The 22792-nt window shown below is 42.3% G+C and overlaps 1 protein-coding gene across 6 annotated transcripts in view; it reads right to left on the bottom strand.

The window, feature by feature from the left end:
* Positions 1-22792, bottom strand: part of gjc2 (gap junction protein gamma 2) — a 251201-nt gene that overhangs the window by 133568 nt on the left and 94841 nt on the right. The window contains exon 1 of one of the 6 annotated variants that reach the window (XM_072576314.1): positions 3738-4105. The exons of the other annotated variants lie outside the window; for them this stretch is intronic. The gene's annotated coding sequence lies outside the window, so the exon portion shown is untranslated. Of the gene's footprint in view, positions 1-3737; positions 4106-22792 lie in introns of those variants that run through there. 6 annotated transcript variants of the gene reach the window in all.

Genomic DNA, 22792 nt, shown 5'->3' on the forward strand with positions numbered 1-22792 from the left:
TGCAGAACTATTGTCTTACGCAAGATATTCTATTTCACAAGTTGGATTTACTTTTTCCTGAATTTTGATCCAAATTTCCTGGGTAACAAGTGATGATATGTTATTAATACTGTGACTTGGAAGTAAGGCCAATGAACAGGTTGCAGGCATATTTGAAAGAGGTGTAAGACTGTCTGAGCATACTTCTTTGACCTTATGTGGGAAATTGGTCATCTGGTGTCAACATAAGTTAAAAATATTCATAATGAAGCATTGGATTCATTGAAAAGGTTTATTAACTTCAGCAATTTAATTTGAAAATATACCAGTATTTACAGATGCTATCAGTCCTAAATATATAATTCATTGCTCTGAACACATGGAGCTCTATTGCCCCAGAAATACAGGATATAAGAATGAACAATATATGTACCTGTTCTACTAAATTTACTGCTCCTACAATAAACATATCCAGTAATCAGGTGAGGGAAAAAAGCTACTTGATTTGGTTCTCACCAATTTGCCTTCCACAGATGCATAAATGATGACTTATTGACACTTGAACTCTACAATGAACAACACAGTAAAATATCGTAAAAAGCTTTAACTGCCACCACAATCTGGCACCATTTTGAATAGTTAAAGAATAAAAAGGTATAGCTAAAAGAAAGAATCCATCTTCATTCCACCACCTCTGCCATAAGTCGTGAGCCTGCTCACCAAGGGCACCTGCGCCAGATCCACAAGATCGCCACTCTTCAGGCACCATCTCTTTGTCACAGGGCCCATCTCACCAACACGTCACTAATGGGGGGTGCCCTGCTGGACCTACACTCATCCCACAACCGTGCGCCCCTACTCTGTTGTCACTACCAGGCCAATAACCAGGAGTCCTCGGCTCTGGCCCACCACAATCAGGAGCTACTGCCGCCACCTTGCTGATAACCAGAAGATCCTGGCTTCAGCCCTAACACAACTTGTGAATACAATGGGCCATCAGAAACAGTGGAATTATACTCTAATACAATCTGTAATCTTTGAAATAAGCATATTCTTCCACTGTACCATTACTATTATTTGGGGCGGCATGGTGGATCAGTGGTTAGCACCGCTGCCTCACAGTGCCAGGGACCTGGGTTCGATTCTCGCCTCGGGCCACTGCCTGTATGGAGTTTGCATATTCTTCCAGTGTCTGCATGGGTTTGCTCCGGTTTCCTCCCACAATCCAAAGACGGTCAGGTTAGGTGAATTGGCCATGCTAAATTGCCCATAGTGTTAGGTGCATTAGTAAAGCAGGTGGATTGCTCTTCGGAGGGTCGGTGTGGACTTGTTTGGCCAAAGAGCCTGTTTCCACACTGTACGTAATCTAATCTATTAAACTAGAGGATCAACACTGGTTTGAAGAAGATTGCAGAAGCAACAACAGACATTCATAAAAATGAAATATCAGTCTGGTGAAGCTATAACACAGGAACATTTGCATACGGTATAATCAGCAAGTGACAGATAGAGCTAAGTGTTTCCACAACCATTGGATTAGATCTACGTTTTGCATTTTGGCCATATCCAGTCACAAAACGGTTGTGGAGAATTAAACAACTCACTGGAGGAGGCAGCTCCACAAATAGACGCATTTTCAATGATAGGGGAGCCCATCTCATCAGTGCAAAAAGTAACACTGAAGCATTTTGCAAACTCAGCCTATCAGTCTATTCTCAAACATCAGTGAAGTGATGGAAGGAATCATCAACAGTGATATCAAGCAGCTCTTGCTTTGAAATAACCTGCTCAATAAACTTGAATTTGGGTTCAGCCAGGGTCATTCAGCTCCTGACCTCCTCTCCAACAAGAGAAAATCTAACTAACTATGTCCTCTTGATATTCAGTGACATTCATGCATTATAATCAAAAGTAAAAGCCATGGCTCCTGGTTACAGGGTCAGTGTGGATCCAGCACTGGAACCTGAAAGTTTGGAAAAGAATGCTAAAGTACTACATTTTATCTCTCATGTTAAAGAACTCAGAAACATGAGCAAAGAGGTGATTGTATATATTCAAGATGTGGACAAATTGGAGAATGTCAATATAGTGTGCATAGACATGAGTATTTGTAGGAAGTGTATGAGATGGCTTGAGAAAATAAGAAATTCACATATAACATCAAAGAGAGAAAGATACCATATTACCATTATATACAGCAGAAATTAGAGGGAAATATTGATGGAGGGGAAGTGAAGGAGAAAATGTATAAAGGATATAATTGACCAAATACATTTGACTTCAGGAACGTGCAAGGGCAACACAGGTCAGATAGAGGTTGAGATGCATGGCAGTCAGACTTAGAAGTTATTGCACCAGTCAATGAACAAACAAACAATATTTTAGGAGCTCCTTCACTATGCACAACAATGGTTCAAGAACCATGCTGCTTTCTTTGGACAGTATTGATATCCAATAAATAACAACCAATGGTCCCATATTCTGAGAAGTTTAGCAATATTGAAACTTGAAATGCAGACACATTCATGCAATTACTTTTCATTAAATTGCAATTTTATTTTAGAATGTATGCCCCACTAATATTATTTCTATGAAATGGTATCAAATAATGCTAATTATTATTGGAAAGCTTGGTGAAAAATATAGTATCATAAAATCCATTAAAATAATAACAATTTCTCAATTACTAATTTCTTAGTGTAAATGGTTTGTTAATTTTCAATAAAAGCAAGAATTGTAGGATTTGTATTTTACTCAAATGATTTTCTATGGAAAATTGAAATTTTGAACAAAAAATATGAGGAACAACCCCCCCCCCCCCATGAATTTAGTTAACACTGGCAATCACTTTTTAAACAATCGCTTTATCAAGCATCACAAATTCCACCAGAATGTTTCATGACAAATACTTACAGTTCTTCTGTTATTTGCATTTTATTACCATGAGCAAAATTTAAGTAATATTTATTTTGCTATTTATATTGTATTCATCTTCATTCCCATTCATATGAAAACAAATTTTGTGAATTTTTGATAAGTTGCCAAGACCCATTTTCTACAGGAGAATCCCTTCCATGTTGGTAAGCAATGGAGGTTTTAGCGCACTCCCATTATATTATAATTTTATTAATGACTGCTTTTGTCAATGACAAGCTGAAAGCCAAGTGTAAGGCTGTTGATGCTGACTGGTATAGGTATATCTTGCATCACTGTATGTGACTTTAGTTATGTTTGCCCTTTACCAGCATTAGTAACATACATATTGTCCAAAGTCCTTATTTTAACTTAGTTTTCCTGTGTTGACAACGGTTTCTTCCTAACCAAAACTCAGGTTTTGATTTTTAATCAACAGAAGTCAGTAAGCAGTACTCTGTAAACGCAGATGAATATGCAGGTACCAAAGACTGCCTTTCAGTTACCTCACTGTGATGACATTGCAAAGACAGCTTCCAACTTGCACATACAGCTGAGGCCAAAATGCTATCCATGCTACAATGATAAGTGCAAGTATGAAAGCAATATAAGTACATTTAAATATCACCTGGAGTTTTACAATCCTGGCTGTTAGATTTTGCACATGCAACTAATCACAGTGGGTCTAAGTACCACAGTCCAAATACACTGAATTTTTCAAATATAGTTCCAAATCTGCTGGAATTAGGACAGCAAGTAAATTAAACATCATGTGCAAATCAACTCAAACATATGACCTCAAACATAAACAACAGTTGCTACAACACTTTTCTTTTCGGCCATACTTAAGGTTTTATGGAGCCATGTCTCCCACATTGTTCCACTTCCACATTGGCTAAAATCCTTCCTTCTGTGAAGCAGATCCAGTCCAGATTCCATCAGCGTTTCATTTTTCTCATCTCTTGCTTAACATCAACAGCACTCTCAGTCAAATTTCGAGTTCATTCAAAGAGAAGTGACTTTTAAAATCCAAATTAACACCATCTCCTACATTGAAACGGAGAGTATTCTGCTCTAAACTTCCTTTTTTTGAGAACTGAAAGCCGCCAAATTTGAAATGATTTAAAAATAAACAGAATTACTGTCTCCGTGCAAGCAGCATTTCCATGAGCTCAACTGGTAGGAAGCTGACTCACAGATGTGAATAGTTCGGCAACAGCTGCTCACATCTGCAATGTCCGGGCACTCCTGGAATGTCATGCGAATGATTGGAAAATATTTCTGACTACGAAAGAACGAGAACACTGCCTACAAGTTGACTTCAAAGACAGGATCTGCCACATCAGCAGTTTGTGCATTCTGCTTCTTTCAAAGCATTCAGCTACTCCTCTTCAGTGTTCTCGCAACCTCCTCAAGCATAAAGAGCATACAGTCCATGCAGCAGACAGATGACTTATTTACACTGAGGAGGGGAAAGTATGTGCTGTTATTTACACGTGCACACACTGAAAACCGTGCGAGGATTTGTTGATGACAGCAAGGCTGCCAATTGAACTAAATCAGATTTTTTGGGGGGAGAACTATTAAATAATTCAAGTGCAAGATTTTCTCACCGCTAATTTTTTTTCCCCCAGTTCCTTCTATCTTCCTTTCCTGAAGGCACTGATTCTTGATGGGGTGGGACTCCATCAGTGCTATGAACCATCCGGTACTACACCCAAGTGACCACTCAACATGTGTCAAGTTGGGGCTGGGAGCATTTACAGGCCATTCAACCATCGAACTTAGTTCAGCCATGCCTGATTCTGTTCTCGTCAAATGTCCACACACATCCAATTTCCAGCTGGGGATCACCCGTAGCAATCAGCAACAGGAAGGCTGGCTGACTTTTCTAACACTTCACTGCCAAAATTTACTCCTCTTTGTTTACATAAGAGGCTCTTGCTGTTCAGTGTGTACTGATAACACAATTTAATGTTAAGTGTTTTTTCCAAATCTGCACATTCATTGTAAATGTCAATCTGTTAACTATCCGCTTGCTGAGTCAAGGGAAATAAAACTTGGAAGTCCAGTTCTTTAGATCCAAACAGTGCCTATCCTGACACTTCAAAACTATAGATTCCTCTGTCCTAATATTCTTCGTATCTGCTATTTTCTCTTCTTTGATAGCAAGGTGGAATACGGAAAAGCTGTTATTAAAAACAAAGTACCCAAATTTTCTTAATATATCAGTTTGTTAATGCAGTACTTGAAGGTGCTCACTTTTCATTTAGTTAATCTGGCACTTTGGTTATGTATATATCAGTGCAAATTCATATCAGCATGATTGCAAGATTCATTATGAAGATGAAAGTAACTTCATGATAAGATGGGTAATGACGTCCCCTCAGATCAAAGAATTACATAAGTGTTATGGCCATTTGGCTCATTGTGCCTGCACAGACTCGTTCAGTGAGCATTGTTACCTCATGCCAACCTCCTGTTTTTTCTCTTCCCATTTCCTTGCTTATTATTTTTATCCAAAATATGCATCCATTGTCATCTTGAATGCTTCCAGTCAGTGCATTCCATAGGTTGACTACTTACTGAGTTAAAAAAGGCTTTTCCTCACATCATCCTTGCTTCTTTTGCAGATCATTTTAAAATAATAATGTTAGACATAATATTGTTGAGAGTCATATCCCCAATGTTGTGAATCATCCTTTTGACTTGGAAAAGATAAAACTGTACTCAGAGTTTGTGAAAGAAGAGATCACCCCAAATCGTTACATGCATAACTGCCCACGCCAAATAACAATCCAGCCTCATTGTTTTAGAACATAGGACATAGAACAATACAGCGTAGAACAGGCCCTTCGGCCCTCAATGTTGCGCCGACCTGTGAACTATTCTCAGCTCATCCTCCTACACTATCCCAAAATCATCCATGTGCTTATCTAAGGATTGTTTAAATCTCCCTAATGTGGCTGAGTTGACTACATTAGCAGGTAGGGCATTCCACGCCCTTACCATTCTCTGTGTAAAGAACCTGACTCTGACATCTGTCTTAAATCTATCACCCCTCAATTTGTAGTTATGCCCCCTCGTACATACTGACATCATCATCCTAGGAAAAAGACTTTCACTGTTCACTCTATCTAGTCCTCTGATCATCTTGTATGTCTCTATCAAATCCCCTCTTAGCCTTCTTCTTGCCAATGAGAACAGGTTCAAGTCTCTCAGCCTTTCCTCATAAGACCTTCCTTCCAGACCAAGCAACATCCTGGTAAATCTCCTCTGCACCTTTTCCAATGCTTCCACATCCTTCCCGAAATATGGGGACCAGAACTGTACACAATATTCCAACTGTGGCCGCACCAACGTTTTGTATAGTTGCAGCATGATATTGCGGCTCCACAACTCAATCCCTCTACCAATGAAACCTAACACACCATATGCCTTCTTAACAGCACTATCCACCTGGGTGGCAACCTTCAGGGATCTAGGTACATGGACTCCAAGATCCTTCTGCACATCCACACTGCCAAGAATCTTTCCATTGACCCAGTACTATGCCTTCCTGTTATTCTTCCCAAAGGGCATCACCTCACATTTACCTGCAATGAACTCCATTTGCCACCTCTCACCCCAACTCTGCAGTTTATCCAAGTCCACCTGCAACCTGTAACATTCTTCCAAACTGTCCACTACTCCACTGACTTTAGTGTCGTCTGCAAATTTACTAAACCATCCACCTATGCCTGCGTCTAAGTCATTTATAAAAATGACAAATAGCAGTGGTGCCAAAACAGATGCTTGTGGCACTTCAGGATGAATATTTTGCATCAACCACCACTCGCTGCCTTCTTTCAGAAAGCCAGTTTCTAATCCAAACTGCTAAATCACCCTCAATTCCATGCCTCTGCATTTTCTCCAACAGCCTACCACATGGAACCTTATCAAAGGCTTTAGAAAAGTCCATGTATATCACGTCAACTGCCCTACTCTAAACATTCTTGCACAATGGCGCAATCCTGTAAAATACTGCTTTTGCAGACATTAAAGGTTGGCTCTCCACCAATCAAGCAGATATAAAAAGATATAATACCATTTTGCAAAGAACTGGAAGGTCGCCTAGTATCGTGGCCAACTTTCACCACCAGAGATTTAACTAATTTCTGTTCGCACAACCCAATTGTGCGCAAATAGAAACTCTATGACACCCATAGCCATAAAACAAGGCTCGCCAAACTTCAAAAGTGGCTATTTCACCATGAAATGCTTTGGCATGTCCTGAGGTGAAAGACACTACCTGACTGAAAGATTAGATTCCTTACACAGGAGAGTCTGGGTTTATGTCCAAAAATGCCATCTGCTCACAACATCATAATGGAAAAGATCTGCCCATCAAACATATTTTCTGGGAAAAAGGTGGCCTTGCATTATTCAATTGCCTTTCCAATGGTAGCCATCCTGTGATCATCTAAAGAAACGTAATTTTCTCCAATCATGGCTGGAATTCCCTCCATAAAGACATTGTGGGTCTACCCATAGCACACGGACTGCACTGGTTCAATGAGGCAGCTCACCACCCCTTCTCAAGTGCGACTAAGGACAGGCAATAAGTGCTGGCCAGCCAGAAATGCTAATGTTCCATGAATGAATAAAAGAAACAGCTCTCAGTCACAGTTTCTCATCATCAGTACCTCCATGATTTTTATAATGCCACGGTCACTATACTCTTGAAACTAATGTTGAATGGGTTGTGGGATTTTGTGGTAAAATATTGATCCATTTAGATGTGGAAGGTCTTAGACTTCCTATTCCAGTGTTGTCTGGGCACAGGAAGATGAGTCACATCCCTTATTTCTAATTACTGTCTCGTGATGGTTGCGAATAGCATTCATGTGTTGACATCTGATCAGGCCAGAATGCTGGAAATGAATACCAGCAATAGGACATCTGAAATAATTAGATTAGATTACTTACAGTGTGGAAACAGGCCCTTCGGCCGAACAAGTCCACACCGACCCGCCGAAGCGCAACCCACCCAGACCCATTCCCCTACACCTAACACTAGGGGCAATTTAGCATGGCCAATTCACCTAACCTGCACATTTTTGGATTGTGGGAGAAAACCGGAGCACCCAGAGGAAACCCATGCAGACACGGGGAGAATGTGCAAACTCCACACAGCCTGAGGCAGGAATTGAACCACTGTGCCACCGTGCCGCCCATAATGGCAAGGGAAGTTTTGTAACAACAAAGCTGTACATTAAATATAGATATGTTTCAGAAGTATAAGGATTTGCAAGAACCACTTTCATTTAGTCGTACTTTTACAAATTCAAACACAATTCAAAAACAAGCAGCTGGAATGCCAGATAACTATGTATAAAGGTCAGATATTTCCACTATAACATGCATTACATAACTCAGCAGTTCTGTTATCCACATTAGAAGTCTGCACAATTTGTATGCAAGGCTAATTTTATGATTATGTTTTCTAAGTAAATGTACACAGCTTTTGTTATGATGCATTATTTATCTCCTCATACCTATTTTTAAGTTTCAAACCACATTCTCCCAAAGCCCAAAACAAAATTTCCTGAGAGTAAAGCAACTGAGCAATTTATAATATCTGCAAACCCACTTCCTGCCATTCACAAATTGCCAGAAAATAATTAAATGTCTATTGTAGAACAGACATGAGTAGAACTTTAACTACTGAGAGGGCACAAAGTGGGTTTGGATTCAAATGAAGGGGAAGAGGTTAAAATCATAAGGATTTGCACCTGGTCAGAAACCCAGCCAGGTCCTATTCACATCTGAGTTTAACCAAAATACATTTGCAGGTGAGCAGGAAATTTTTGTGATCTTGTAGAGTTGTCAGGTAAGTAATTTAAATATTAGAATTGGCAGTTAATTGAACATAGCAAACAGGAGCACAAGTGGGCTAATCATCCCCTTCAGTTTGCCATTTCAACAGGTCAGGGCTGATTTTCTACTTCAATGCCATTTTCTTGTACTATCCCTCGAGACCTTTAATATCTGAAAATTGAGCCTCCAAAGCCCTCTGGAGGAGAGAACTCCACAGATTCATCAACTGAGTGAATAAATTCCTTATCTCAATCTCAAATACCTTGCCCCTTATTCTGAGACTGACCCTTTGGTTCAAGAAGCATCCACCTTCAACCCCGAAGTCAGGTGAAACATCCTTCCTGCATCTACACTATTGAGTTCTGTAAGAATTTTGTCTCTTCCAAAGATGTTTGTTCCTATTCTTGTATCAGTTTCCTCAATTTCTCATCATAAAACTGTCCTGCCATTCCAGGGATCACTTTGGTGAACTTTTGCTGCTCTTTTTCCATGGCAACTAAATTATTCCTTAATTAAAATTGTGCAAAATATGCCACGTAGGCTCTCATCTAAACTTTATCCAAATGCAGTAAGATTTCTTAACTCCCATACTCAAATCCTCTTGCAATAAAAGTCAACATGACATTTGTCTTCCTAACTGCTTGTCACAATTGTATATTATCCTTCAGCAACTTATTATCCTTTTCTCACCAGTTAAGAAATATTCTGCTCCTTGTAGCTAGCTACATTTGTCAGGGGACATCCAAGTAGCTTCGAAATCGACGTTTCAGGCAAAAGCCCTTCATCAGGAACTGCTATGCTCTACTATCCTCAAAGTGTGGGGGATGTGGTGATAGAGACTGTCACACATCTCCTTCTGGAACGTGCCTTTGCAAAGGAGGTCTGGAGACAGATGCAGTTATTTTTGTCAAAGTTTGGCCTGAGCAGCTTAGTGATGTAGGATGCTGTGCTCTATGGTTTGTCCTCTAAGACACGCTCCAAGACAAACACTGACTGTGCCTGGAAGACCATCAACTTGAGAAAGAATCTCTTTGAGCTGCCTGAAACTTGTTGGTGTTCCAGAGCAAGAAGCTGACCTCAACCAAGTGTCACAGACTGGCATATTCCAAAGTCCAGGACTACAGGCTGAGGGACACACTAAAACTTAGTTCAGCTGCTAAAAAGCGCAATGGGGAGAAAACCACCATCTTCTGGTCTTACTGCCAAAGCTAAATGGGGATCTCGAGGTAAAAACAATGACTGCAAATGCTGGAAACCAGATTCTGGATTAGTGGTGTTGGAAGAGCACAGCAGTTCAGGCAGCATCCAAGTAGCTTCCTGATGAAGGGCTTTTGCCCGAAACGTCGATTTCGAAGCTACTCGGATGCTGCCTGAACTGCTGTGCTCTTCCAGCACCACTAATCCTAAATGGGGATCTGTTCAGTTGTCAGTTATTTGATGCCTCAAATATATGTAAATATAGTCTTGCATAAGAATGAAATGTCTTGGCTTTGTTTGTTGGAAAGAGTCAAACTCCAATGTTTGTTTAGAAAATAGAACATAACAGTGCAGTACAGGCCCTTCGGCACTCGACATTACGCCGATCTGTGGAACCATTGTGAAGCCCATCTAAACTCATTCTCATCCATATGTCTATCCAATGACCATTTAAATGCCCTTAACGATGGCGAGTCTACTACTGTTGCAGGCAGTGCATTCCACGCCCCTACTATTCGCTGAGTAAAGAAACTACCTCTGACACCTGTCCTATATCTATCACCCCTCAATTTAAAGCTATGTCCCCTCGTGCTAGCCATCATCATTCGAGAAAAAATGCTCTCACTGTCCAACCTATCTAACCCTCTGATCATCTTATATGTCTCAAATAAGCCGCTTCTCAACCTTCTTCAAACGAAAACTGCCTCAAGTGTCTCAGCCTTTCCTTGCAAGACATTCCCACCATTCTAGGCAACATCCTAGTAAGCCTCCTCTGTACCCTTTCCAAAGCTTCCCTATTTTCCCTGTAATGCAGTGACCAGAAATGTACGCAGTACTCCAAATGTGGCCGCACCAGAGTTTTGTACAGCTGCAGCATGATCTCATGGTTCCGAAAATCAATCCGTCTACCAATAAAAGCTAATATACTGTATGCCTACCTGGGTGGCAACTTTCAAGGATCTACATACCTGGACACAGAGATCTCTCTGCTCACCTACTCTACCATTAGCCCAGTAATCTGCATTTCCGTTACTCCTTCCAAAGTGAATCACCTCACATTCTTCCGTATTAAACTCCATTTGCCCCCTTTCAACCCAGCTCTGCAGCTTATCTATGTCTCTCTGTAACCGACAACATCTTTCATCACTATCCACAACTCTACCGACCTTAATGTCATCAGCAAATTTACTAATCCATCCCTCTATGTCTTCATCCAGGTCATTTATATAAATGACAAACAACAGTGGACTCAAACTAGATCCTTGTTAGTAACTGAACTCCAGGATGAATATTTGCCAACAAACAACACCCTCTGTCTTCTTTCAGCTAGCCAATTTCTGAACCAAACCGCTAGATCACCCTCAATCCCATGCCTCCATATTTTGTGCAATAGCCTACCATAGGGAACCTTATCAAACGCCTTAATGAAATCCATATACACCACATCAACTACTTTACCCTTATCCACCTGTGGTCACCTTCTCAAAGAACTCAGTAAGGTTTGTGAGGCACGACCTACCCTTCACAAAACCGTGTTGATGATCCCTAATCAACGTATTCCTCTCCAGATGATTATAGATCCTCTCTCTTATAACCCTCTCCAACACTTTCCCCACAATCGAAGTAAAGCTCATAGGTCTTTAATTACCAGGGTTGTCTCTACTCCCCTTCTCGAACAAGGGGACAACGCTTGTTATCCTCCAATCTTCTGGCACAATTCCTGTAGACAATGACGACTTAAAGAATCAAAGCAAAAGGGTCGGCAATCTCCTCCCTGGATTTCCAGAGAATCCTAGGATAAATCCCCTCCGATAAAAATAATGACTGCAGATGCTGGAAACCAGATTCTGGATTAGTGGTGCTGGAAGAGCACAGCAGTTCAGGCAGCATCCAAGGAGCAGCAAAATTGACGTTTCGGGCGAAAGCCCTTCATTCCTGATGAAGGGCTTTTGCCCAAAACGTCGATTTCGCTGTTCCTTGGATGCTGCCTGAACTGCTGTGCTCTTCCAGCACCACTAATCCTAAATCCCCTTCAGCCCAGGGGACTTATCTATTTTTACACTTTCCAGAATGGCTAACACCTGCTCCTTGTGATCCTCAATCCCATCTAGTCTTGTAGCCTGTATCTCAGTATTCTCCACAACCATACTGTCTTTTTCTTGTGAGACTACTGGCAAAAAGTATTCATTTAGCACTTCCCCTATCTCCTCTGCCTCCATGCTCAACTTCCGATTACTATGCTTGACTGACCCTAATCTTACTCTAGTCATTCTTTTATTCCTGATATACCTATAGAAAGCCTTAGGGTTTTCCTTGATTCTATCCGCCAATTATTTCTCATGTCCTCTCTGGCTCTTCTTAGCTCTCTCTTTAAGTCTTTCCTGGCAAACTTGTAACTCTTAAGCACCCTAACTAAGCCCACTTGACCTAACACTGCTGGACCCGACACTACCTCACTGCTTCTACCCTCCACCCCTCCATGGTTTGTTTCTCCAGATGCTACTGCACAGAATCGAACTGATCCAGACTATGAATAAAGTACACTTTTAAAATTTTTTAAAAGTGGAAATTCTGAATACTCCATGTGACCTAGAGGGAGTACATGCAAGAACTACCACTGGCTACACAAGCTTGAGTTCTGTGTTTTAAAGGTTGAGGAGCAGTTACAGTTACAATTGAGAATCAGTGAAACAAATGTTGATAGCAGTTCAAACATGTGGTCAAACCAAAAGTTGGGGCAAGCCATCAGATAGGGAATGGGGTGACCACCAGGCAATCCGAGAGTAACAAGCAGGTAATACAGGAGACCCCAGAGGTCCCACTGACTAACTGGTTTGCAATTCTAAATTCTGGTGGGGAAAAAAAATTGTACTTCAAGAAAATGCAGCAAGAGGCAAGCACTTGGCACCACTGGTGGCCCGGACATACAGAAGAGGAGAAAGGAAAGTGTAAAGCCAGCATTGGTAAGGGATTCTTCAGTTAGGTGAGCAGAAGGAATTCTGTGGTCATTGTCATGCCTCTCCAGTACTATAGTCATAGATGTCACAGAAAGGCTGCAGAACTGACCTCCAAAGGGAGAGTGGTAACCAAAAGTCATGATCCACTGATACTACAACCTCGACAGGAAGGGTATATATGAGTCTGCAATAAGAACGGAGGGTGCTCAGTAAGAAATTAGCAAGCAGGACTTCAAAAGTACTAACTTCTGGATTACTCCCAATGCCACTTGCAAGTTAGCACAGGAATAGGAAGATAAGACAATTGAATGCATGGTACAAAGATGGTGCACGAGAGAAGGCTTTAGATTTCTGGGACACTTATGTGTTGAGTCAGGTTGGATTGAGGTGTTTCAGCTCTGAAAGGTGGGAGGAGTTGTCTGGTTTGAGGGAAATTAAACCATGGAGGGGTGGAGGGTAGAAACAGAGAGGTAGTGTTAGGCCGAGCAGTGTTGGGTCAAGTGGGCTTAGACTCTCATCTGGGCAGGGAGGATTGTCAGGGGTACATAGCTATAGTGGTCAAGGGAGATGAAGTTGGGAGGTATCAGTTTAATATTTACCTCAGAGTTACATAGGTTTTTATGTTTTTCCTGGGTTATTATTAAGCTCCATAGTCCAGACCCACCTAAGTTTCTAACTTTAAAAGGGTTTTCTCACAAAGTCCTAGGTACAGGGGCATAGTCCATTGGAAGTCTCAATTTCTCAGGCAACTCCATGGAATTTGATGGATCAAAGATCCCACATGATCCCAATGTCCAACAAGTAGTGAAGGCAGCATTTGTATTGGTCAGAGTATTGAGTATAAGAGTTGGGAGGTCATGTTGTGGCCGTACAGGACATTGGTTAGGGCACTTTTGGATTATTGTTTGTAATTCTGGTCTCCTTCCTGTTTGAAGGATGTTGTGAAACTTGAAAGGATTCTGAAAAGGATGTTGCCAGGGTTGAAAGATTTGTAGAGCCTTAGAGACGTACAGCACGGAAACAGACCCTTCGGTCCAATCCATCCATGCCGACCAGATATCCCAACCCAATCTAGTCCCACCTGCCAGCACCCAGCCCATATCCCTCCAAACCCTTCTTATCCATATACCCATCCAAATGCCTCTTAAATGTTGCAATTGTACCAACTTTCACTGCATCCTCTGGCAGCTCATCCCGAACAGTTACCACCCTCTGCGTGAAAAAGTTGCCCCTTACGTCTCTTTTATATTTTTCCCCTCTCACCCTAAACCTATGCCCTCTAGTTCTGGAATCCCCCACCCCAGGGAAAAGACTTTGCCTATTTATCCAATTCATGCCCCTCATAATTTTGTAAATCTCTATAAGCCTCCAACACTCCAGGGAAAACAGCCTCAGCCCCAGCCTGTTCAGCCTCTCTGGATAGCTCAAGTCCTCCAACCCTGGCAACATCCTTGTAAATCTTTTCCGAACCCTTTCATATTTCACAATATCTATCTGATAGGAAGGAGACCAGAATTGCATGCAATATTCCAACAGTGGCCTAACCAATGTCCTGTACAGCTGCAATATGACCTCCCAACTCCTGTACTCAATACTCTGACCTTTACAGCATACCAAGCGCCTTTTTCACTATCCTATCTACCTGTGACTCCACTTTCAAGGAGCTATGAACTTGCACTCCAAGGTCTCTTTCTTCAGCAATACTCCCGAGGACCTTACCATTAAGTGTATATGTCCTGCTAAGGTTTGCTTTCCCAAAATGCAGCACCTCGCATTTATCTGAATTAAACTCCATCTGCCACTTCTCAGCCCACTGGTCCATCTGATCAAGATCCTGTTGTAATCTGAGTTAACCTTCTTCGCTGTCCACTACACCTCCAATTTTGGTGTCATCTGCAAATTTACTAACTGTACCTCTTATGCTCACATCCAAATCATTTATGTAAATGACAAAAAGTGGAGGACCCAGCACCGATCCTTGTGACACTCCACTGGTCACATGCCTCCAGTCTGAAAAACAACCCTCCACCACCACCCTCTGTCTTCTACCTTTGAGCCCGTTCTGTATCCAAATGGCTAGTTCTTCCTGTATTCCGTGAGATCTAACCTTGCTAATCAGTCTCACATGGGGAACCTTTTCAAACACCTTACTGAAGTCCATATAGATCACATCTACCGTTCTGCCCTCATCAATCCTCGTTATTACTTCTTCCAAAAACTCAATCAAGTTTGTCAGACATGATTTCCCATGCACAAAGCCATGTTGACTATCCCTAATCAGTCCTTGCCTTTCCAAATACATGTACATCCTGTCCCCCAGGATTTCCTCCAGCAACTTGCTTACCATCGACATCAGGCTCACTGGTCTATAGTTCCCTGGCTTGTCCTTACCACCCTTCTTAAACAGTGGTACCATGTTAGCCAACCTCCAGTCTTCCGGCAACTCACATGTGACTATCGATGATACAAATATCTTAGCTAGAGGCCCAGCAATCACTTCCTTAGCTTCCCACTGAGCTCTAGGGTACACCTGATTAGATCCTGGGGATTTATCCACCTTTATGCGTATACCCTTTTCCACAGTAAATACTGATGCAAAATACTCATTTAGTATCACCCCCATTTTCTGCTGGGGCTATATTCCTGGAGTGTCAGAGGCTGATGGGTGACCTTATAGAGGTTTATAACATCATGAGGGGCATGGATAGGATAAACAGACAGAGTGTTTTCTCTGGGGTGGGGGAGTCCAGAACTAGAGGGCTTGGGTAAAGGGTGAGAGGGGAAAGATATAAAAGAGACCTAAATGGCAACGTTTTCTGCCTGAGGAAGTGGTGGAGGTTGGTAGAATTGCAACATTTAAAAGGCATCTGGATAGGCATATGAATAGGACGGGTTTAGAGGGATATGGGCCAAGTGCTAACAAATGGGACTAGATTAGCTTGGGATATCTGGTCGGCATGGACGAGTTGGTCCAAAGGATCTGTTTCCATGCTGTATATCTCTACGACTCGAAGTCTGTGATACACCAATGATGCTCTGATCATCAGATTATTTGGACAAATGTTTATTTACATGGGCTTTGGTGATACTTATAGGTTTGGAACTTTAAAGGTATTAAAACTGTTTTTATCAATGTAGTACCTTTAAGATTAAAGTTACAAACCAATATTTTATTAATATTTAATATTTCAAATATATAGAATAAATTTTTTTTGAAAAAGTTTTTGAGTGCACATTCAACTGTCAATATTGGGTTCACTGCTTCTCAGTTAGTGAATGGGCAGCCTCATTTTGGCTGGCGGGGTGGTGGGTTACGGCAGTCTGAGGTATGGAGGGTTGTTTTTTGTTTCTCCACATTTTTCGGGATCACCTGCCACAGCTCCCAGAAACACCAGGCTCTAAAACAAAATTCCGAAGTTATGGGGCACTTTCTTACAGGCTTGGTTTGTAGAGCTGGGATTTGCCCTAACTCTGCTGTTCCAATCTCGAAATGAACAGCCAGGCCAATGTAAAACTCTAGATAAATCACTAATATGTAACAAACATATCGCCAGCACTTTTATCCTTTGAAATAATAAAGAACTGTCGGCCACATTACAAGAGAAATTTAAATGCAACATTAGGAACCATGAGCAGAGAAAAACAAGTAATATTTCCCAAAGTCTAATAAACATGGTCTCGCAGAACAAGTCGTGAAAAAACCAAAAAAAAAATTAACTTTCACTATAATCTGAAATTTAATCATTCTTCTAATTCTTCACAAGTTTATATGAAAGAAATTCTGTACAATGTTATGTTTAATAACTTCATTTATTTTTTTAACTTCAAATTCTCATTTAATGGGAATTACCTTGCAATTCACATGGATTTTGTTTTGCAAGTCCATCTGTGGAGTGTTTATTGCCATGCAACTTGCAATGGGAATTTGTCTGAGGAAATAATCTGGAAGTTTATTTGCCTTTCCTGCAAACCAGAAGTCAATTCACTGAAAATTTCTCACAATTATTCTTCTGAATATAACTTTTAAATGTTATCTTTTCAGTAGTGTCTCTCATGGCATCGACTTATGTGCAAATGATTAACCTTCACTGTTCCTTTGATGCTGATTACTAATGGTACCTGAAAATCAGACAATGACGTAAAGTAATATTTTCCTGCCGAGCAAGTGAAACCCCTCAGGAAGTTACAGGGAAGGTGGAGAATGTGAATGATAAGGCAAGGTTATCCTGAGAACAGAAAAAGTCACCTCAGCATGATTTCCTGTGGACTAAACATCTTTCTGTTGAAATTTTAATACCATTTTGTTAGGAACCGCTCCAAACTGGGCTTACTTTTTACTTTTGTATTGTTCCTATCAGGAAACTTTGCAAAAACTCATTCAACTTGACAAGTCATGAAACAGTTGTCCACCAGTGACCAGTGAGGAAATATTATCTGATATTTTAACTTTCACTCTCAGACTTGTTACCCTAACACAATACATGACTCAGTCATGCAAGATCCCACTTACTCTGCACGGTGTGAATTCCTTACTCATCAGGAAATCTTATTGAGACTACCTCAACTATTCTCTTCATTGTTCATTATGCTGAAGGCAATCCATGAAATCACATAATGACAAGACAATTAAGTGATCCACGGAAAGGAAGAGAATTCCCACTTTCCTTTGACAAAAGCATCAAAGTATTATTCTGTGAAATGAGAAGCTCATCAGTGTGCATTTACACGAAAATTATGAACAGGGGCAGGATACTGGGCAGACATCTACATCCACACCACCACCCCTACCCCCACCATGTTTTTCAAGAATCAAACTATCTCTGCCTTAAGAATGTTCAAATATTCTGCTTTGACCAACTTTTGGGGAGGGTAGCAAGCATTCACAACCCTTTGAGAGGTAAAACATTTCTGCTCATCTGTCTCAGGCAGCCCTTTATTTTGAAAGAGTAACCCCTATTTCTACATTCTCCCAAAAGTGTAAATATCAGTTCAATATTCACCTTTTCAAGGCCCCTCATGTTCTTATACAATTCAATCAAGTGAACTCTTATTCTTCTGAACACTAATGGATACTAGCATAACCTATCCTCATGAGAAAATCTGCCCATTCCACTAATTTCAGGTATTGGCTTAGTAAGCTTCTCTGGAATTTTCCAATGCATTTACATCCTCCCTTAAAACAAACGCTCTGCACAGCAGTCCAGTTGCGATCTCACAAATACTCTGCATAACTGAAGCATAGCCTCCTACTATTATCAATTTTCCACACAGTAGGTTAAAACATTTTATTTGTTTTATTAATTACTTGCTATACCGACATACTAACCTTGTAACGTTTGCAACTCATGCATAATCTATATGGACTTCAGTAAGGCGTTCGACAAGGTTCCCCATGGGAGACTGATTAGCAAGGTTAGATCTCATGGAATACAGGGAGAACTAGCCATTTGGATACAGAACTGGCTCAAAGGTAGAAGACAGAGGGTGGTGGTGGAGGGTTGTTTTTCAGACTGGAGGCCTGTGACCAGTGGAGTGCCACAAGGATCGGTGCTGGGCCCTCTCTAATCTAATCTAATCTGATTTGGATGCAAGCATAAGAGGTACAGTTAGTAAGTTTGCAGATGACACCAAAATTGGAGGTGTATTGGACAGTGAAGAGGGTTACCTCAGATTACAACAGGATCTGGACCAGATGGGCCAATGGGCTGAGAAGTGGCAGATAGAGTTTAATTCACATAAATGCGAGGTGCTGCATTTTGGAAAAGCAAACCTTAGCAGGACTTATATACTTAATGGTAAGGTCCTAGGGAGTGTTGCTGAACAAAGAGACCTTGGAGTGCAGGTTCATAACTCCTTGAAAGTGGAGTCGCAGGTAGATAGGAAGGTGAAGAAGGCGTTTGGTATGCTTTCCTTTATTGGTCAGAGTATTGAGTACAGGAGTTGGGAGGTCATGTTGTGGCTGTACAGAACATTGGTTAGGCCACTGTTGGAATATTGCGTGCAATTCTGGTCTCCTTCCTTTCGGAAAGATGTTGTGAAACTTGAAAGGGTTCAGAAAAGATTTACAAGGATGTTGCCAGGGTTGGAGGATCTGAGCTACAGGGAGAGGCTGAACAGTCTGGGGCTGTTTTCCCTGGAGCGTCGGAGGCTGTGAGGTGACCTTATAGAGGTTTACAAAATTATGAGGGGCATGGATAGGATAGATAGACAAAGTCTTTTCCCTGGGGTTGGGGAGTTCAGAACTAGAGGGCATAGGTTTAGGGTGAGAGGGGAAAGATATAAAAGAGACCTAAGGGGCAACTTTTTCACGCAGAGGGTGGTATGTGTATGGAATGAGCTGCCAGAGGATGTGGTGGAGGCTGGTACAATTGTAACATTTAAGAGGCATTTGGATGGGTATATGAATAGGAAGGGTTTGGAGGGTTATGGGCCGGGTGCTGGCAGGTGGGACTAGATTGGGTTGGGATATCTGGTCGGCATAGACGGGTTGGACCAAAGGGTCTGTTTCCATGCTGTACATCTCTATGACTCTATGACTATTATGAGACCCAGATCCACCTGCATCTAAATTTCATAAAATCTCACCATTTAGAACAGCATGATTTTTGTTTATTTTTCCTGCCAAATTGGATAATTTCACAGTTTGCCACATTAAATTGTTTTCGGCAGGTCCACTCAGTTCATCTATTTGCATTCCCTTACATCACCTTCACAACTTACTTTCTTATCTATCTTTTTGTGGCAGCACATTTGGCAACCATACCTTCTGTAAGTTCATCCATATCATTTATACAAGTTCAAACAGTCACAGAGTGATACAGATGGAGAAAGTGAGGACTGCAGGTGCTGGAGATCAGAGTCGAGAGTGTAGTGCTAGAAAAACACAGCAGGTCAGGCAGCATCTGAAGTGCAGGAGAATCGACATTTCGGGCATAAGAAGGGCTTATGCCCAAAACGTCGATTCTCCTGCTCTTCGGATGCTCAGTGACCTACTATGCTTTTCCAGTACTACACTCTCGAATCGAGTGATAGAGATGTACAGCACAGAAACAGACTCATCGGTCCGTCGAGGTCCCGGCTCAGATCTCTTTGGAATGCTCTTCCTTACATTTTGCCAACAAAGAAAATGAGTCATTCATGCCTCCTGCCTGTTCCCTTTAAGTCAGCCAGTATTCTTTCTAATGTCAACATGGGTAGGGTAATGTAGTTTAGTGTCACTAGATGTGTAATCCAGAACCCCAGGCTAATTTTCTAGGGCCATGGGTTTGCATCCCACCATGACAGATGGTGAAATTCAAATTCAGTAAAAATCTGGAATAACCACATTACCATTGGTGAAATCAAGTAGTCAAAAGATAGCAAAAATGAGGATTGATTGTCGTAAAAGCGCATTTAGATCACTGATGTCCTTCAGCTATCTTTACTTGGCCTGGCTCACATGCAACTCCAGACTCTCAGTGATGTGAAGTCCCTTTAACCACCTGCTGGGCAATTAGGAATGGGTAATAAATATTGCCCTAGCCAACAACTTCACATTCAATGAACAATCTTTTAAAAAAAATCATTACTCCAAATTCCATGAGCTTTTATTTTCTGCACTCAACATGATGTAGTATCTAGGCAAAAGTGTGGACCGCAGATGCTGGAGATCAGAGGTAAGATTAGACTGGTGCTGCAAAAGCACAGCAAGTCAGGCAGCATCCGCAGAGCAGGAAAATCAACGTTCCAGGCAGGAGCCCTTCATCTGGAATGAGGCTGGGAGCCTCTGGTATGGAGAAATAAATGGGAGGGAGGTGGGGCTGGGGAGAAGGTAGCAAAGAGTGCAATAGGTGGATGGAGGTGGGGATAAACGTTTAGGGTGGAGCAGATAGGTGGGAAGGAAGATTGGCAGGTAGGACAGGTCATGAGGATGGTGCTGAGCTGGAAGGTTGGGGGAGGGGAAATGAAGAAACTGGCGAAGTCCACATTGATGCCCTAGGGTGAAGTATTCCGAGAGGCGGAAGATGAGGCATTTTTCCTCCAGGCATCGGGTGGTGAAGGAGTGGAGGAGGAGGAGGACCAGGACCTGCATGTCCTTGGCAGAGTGAGAGGGGAATTGAAACGTTCAGCCACGGGGTGGTGGGGTTGATTGGTGCGGGTGTCCCGGAGATAATCCCTAAAGCTCTGCAAGAAGGTGTCCAGTCTCCCCAATGTAAAGGAGACTACATCGGGAGCAATGGATACAATAAATGACATTTGTGGAAGTGCAGGTGAAACTTTGATGCATGTGGAAGGCTTCTTTGGGGCCTTGGATGGAGGTGAGAGGTGAGGTGTGGGCACAGGTTTTGCAATTCTTGCAGTGACAGGGAAAGGTGCCAGGAGGGGAGGGTGATTTGTTGAGAGGCTTGGACCTGACCAGATAGTCACGGAGGGAATGGTCTTTGCGGAAAGTGGATAGGGGTGGGGAGGGAAATATATCCCTGGTGGTGGGGTCTGTTTGTAGGTGGCGGCAATGTCGGCAGATGATGCGGTTTATGCAGAGGTTGATGGGTTGGAAGGTGAGGACTGGGGGGGGCAGGGGGTGTCTCTCCTTAATGCGGTTGGAGCAGTGGGGTTTGAAGGCGGAGGCGGGGGATGCGGATGAGTTGCATTGGAGGGCATCTTCAACCACATGCGAGGGGAAATTATAGTCTTGAAAGGAGGAGGCCATCTGGTGTATTCTGTGGTGGAACTGGTCCTCCAGGGAGCAGATATGGTTGGGAATACAGGATAGCATTTTTGCAGGAGGTAAGGTGGGAAGAGGTGTAATCCAGGTAGCTGTGGGAGTCAGTGGGTTTGTAAAAAATGTCAGTGTTGAGTTGGTCCTCGTTGATGGAGATGAAGTGGTCTAGGAAGGGAAGGGGGGGAGGTGTCAGAAATGGTCCAGGTGAAATTAAGGTCAGGGTGGAATGTGTTGGTGAAGTTGATGAACTGCTTGACCTCCTCGTGGGAGCAGGAGCTGGCGCCAATGCAGTAATCAATATAGCGGAGGAAGAGGAGGGGACTGGTGCCAGTGTAACTACGGAAGATGGACTGTTCTATGTAGCCAACAAAGAGACGGGCATAGCTGGGGCCCATGGCTACCCCTTTCATCTGGAGGAAGTTGGAGGATTCGAAGGAGAAATTGTTAAGGGTGAGGACCAGTCCAGCCAAATGAATGAGAACGTCAGTGGAAGGCAATTGGTGGGGACGTCGGGAGAGGAAAAAACGGAGGTCTTGGAGGCCCTGGTCATGGCGGATAGAGGTGTAGAGGGACTGGATATCCACGGTGAAGAGGTGGCTTTAGGGGCCGGGGAAACGGAAGTCTTGGAGGAGGTGGAGAATGTGGGTGATATCCTGAACATATGTGGGGAGTTCCTGGATGAGGGAGAATAGGAGATGGTATGCGGAGATGAGTTCGGTGGGGCAGGAGCAGGCTGAGACAATGGGTCAGCCAGGGTGGTCAGGCTTGTGGATCTTGGGAAGGAGGTAGAATCGGGTAGTGCAGGTTTCCCGAACTATGAGGTTGGAAGCTGTGGGTGGGAGATCTCCTGAGGTGATGAGGTTGTGTATGTTCTGGGAAATGATGTGGTATCTTTTCAAATGCCTTCTTGAAATTCAAGTACGGTCCATTCAACAACCCACTCTTAAATGTGCACACCTTATTCTGAGAGTATGCCCTCTGATTCAAGACTCTCCCAAAGAGGGAAAAATCCTTTCCAGATCTACCCTGGCCAAACCCTCTAAGAATCTTGTATGTTTCAAAAAGGTCACCTCTCGTTCTTCTAAATTCTGAATGTACAGGCCCAATCAACTCAAAAGTCCTTTCATTCCAGGTATCAGACTATTGAACCTTCTCTGGTCTGCCTCCAATGCCAATATATCTTTCC

This window comes from Chiloscyllium punctatum, chromosome 8 (genome assembly GCF_047496795.1).
Source record: "Chiloscyllium punctatum isolate Juve2018m chromosome 8, sChiPun1.3, whole genome shotgun sequence".
Classification (NCBI taxonomy): domain Eukaryota; kingdom Metazoa; phylum Chordata; class Chondrichthyes; order Orectolobiformes; family Hemiscylliidae; genus Chiloscyllium; species Chiloscyllium punctatum.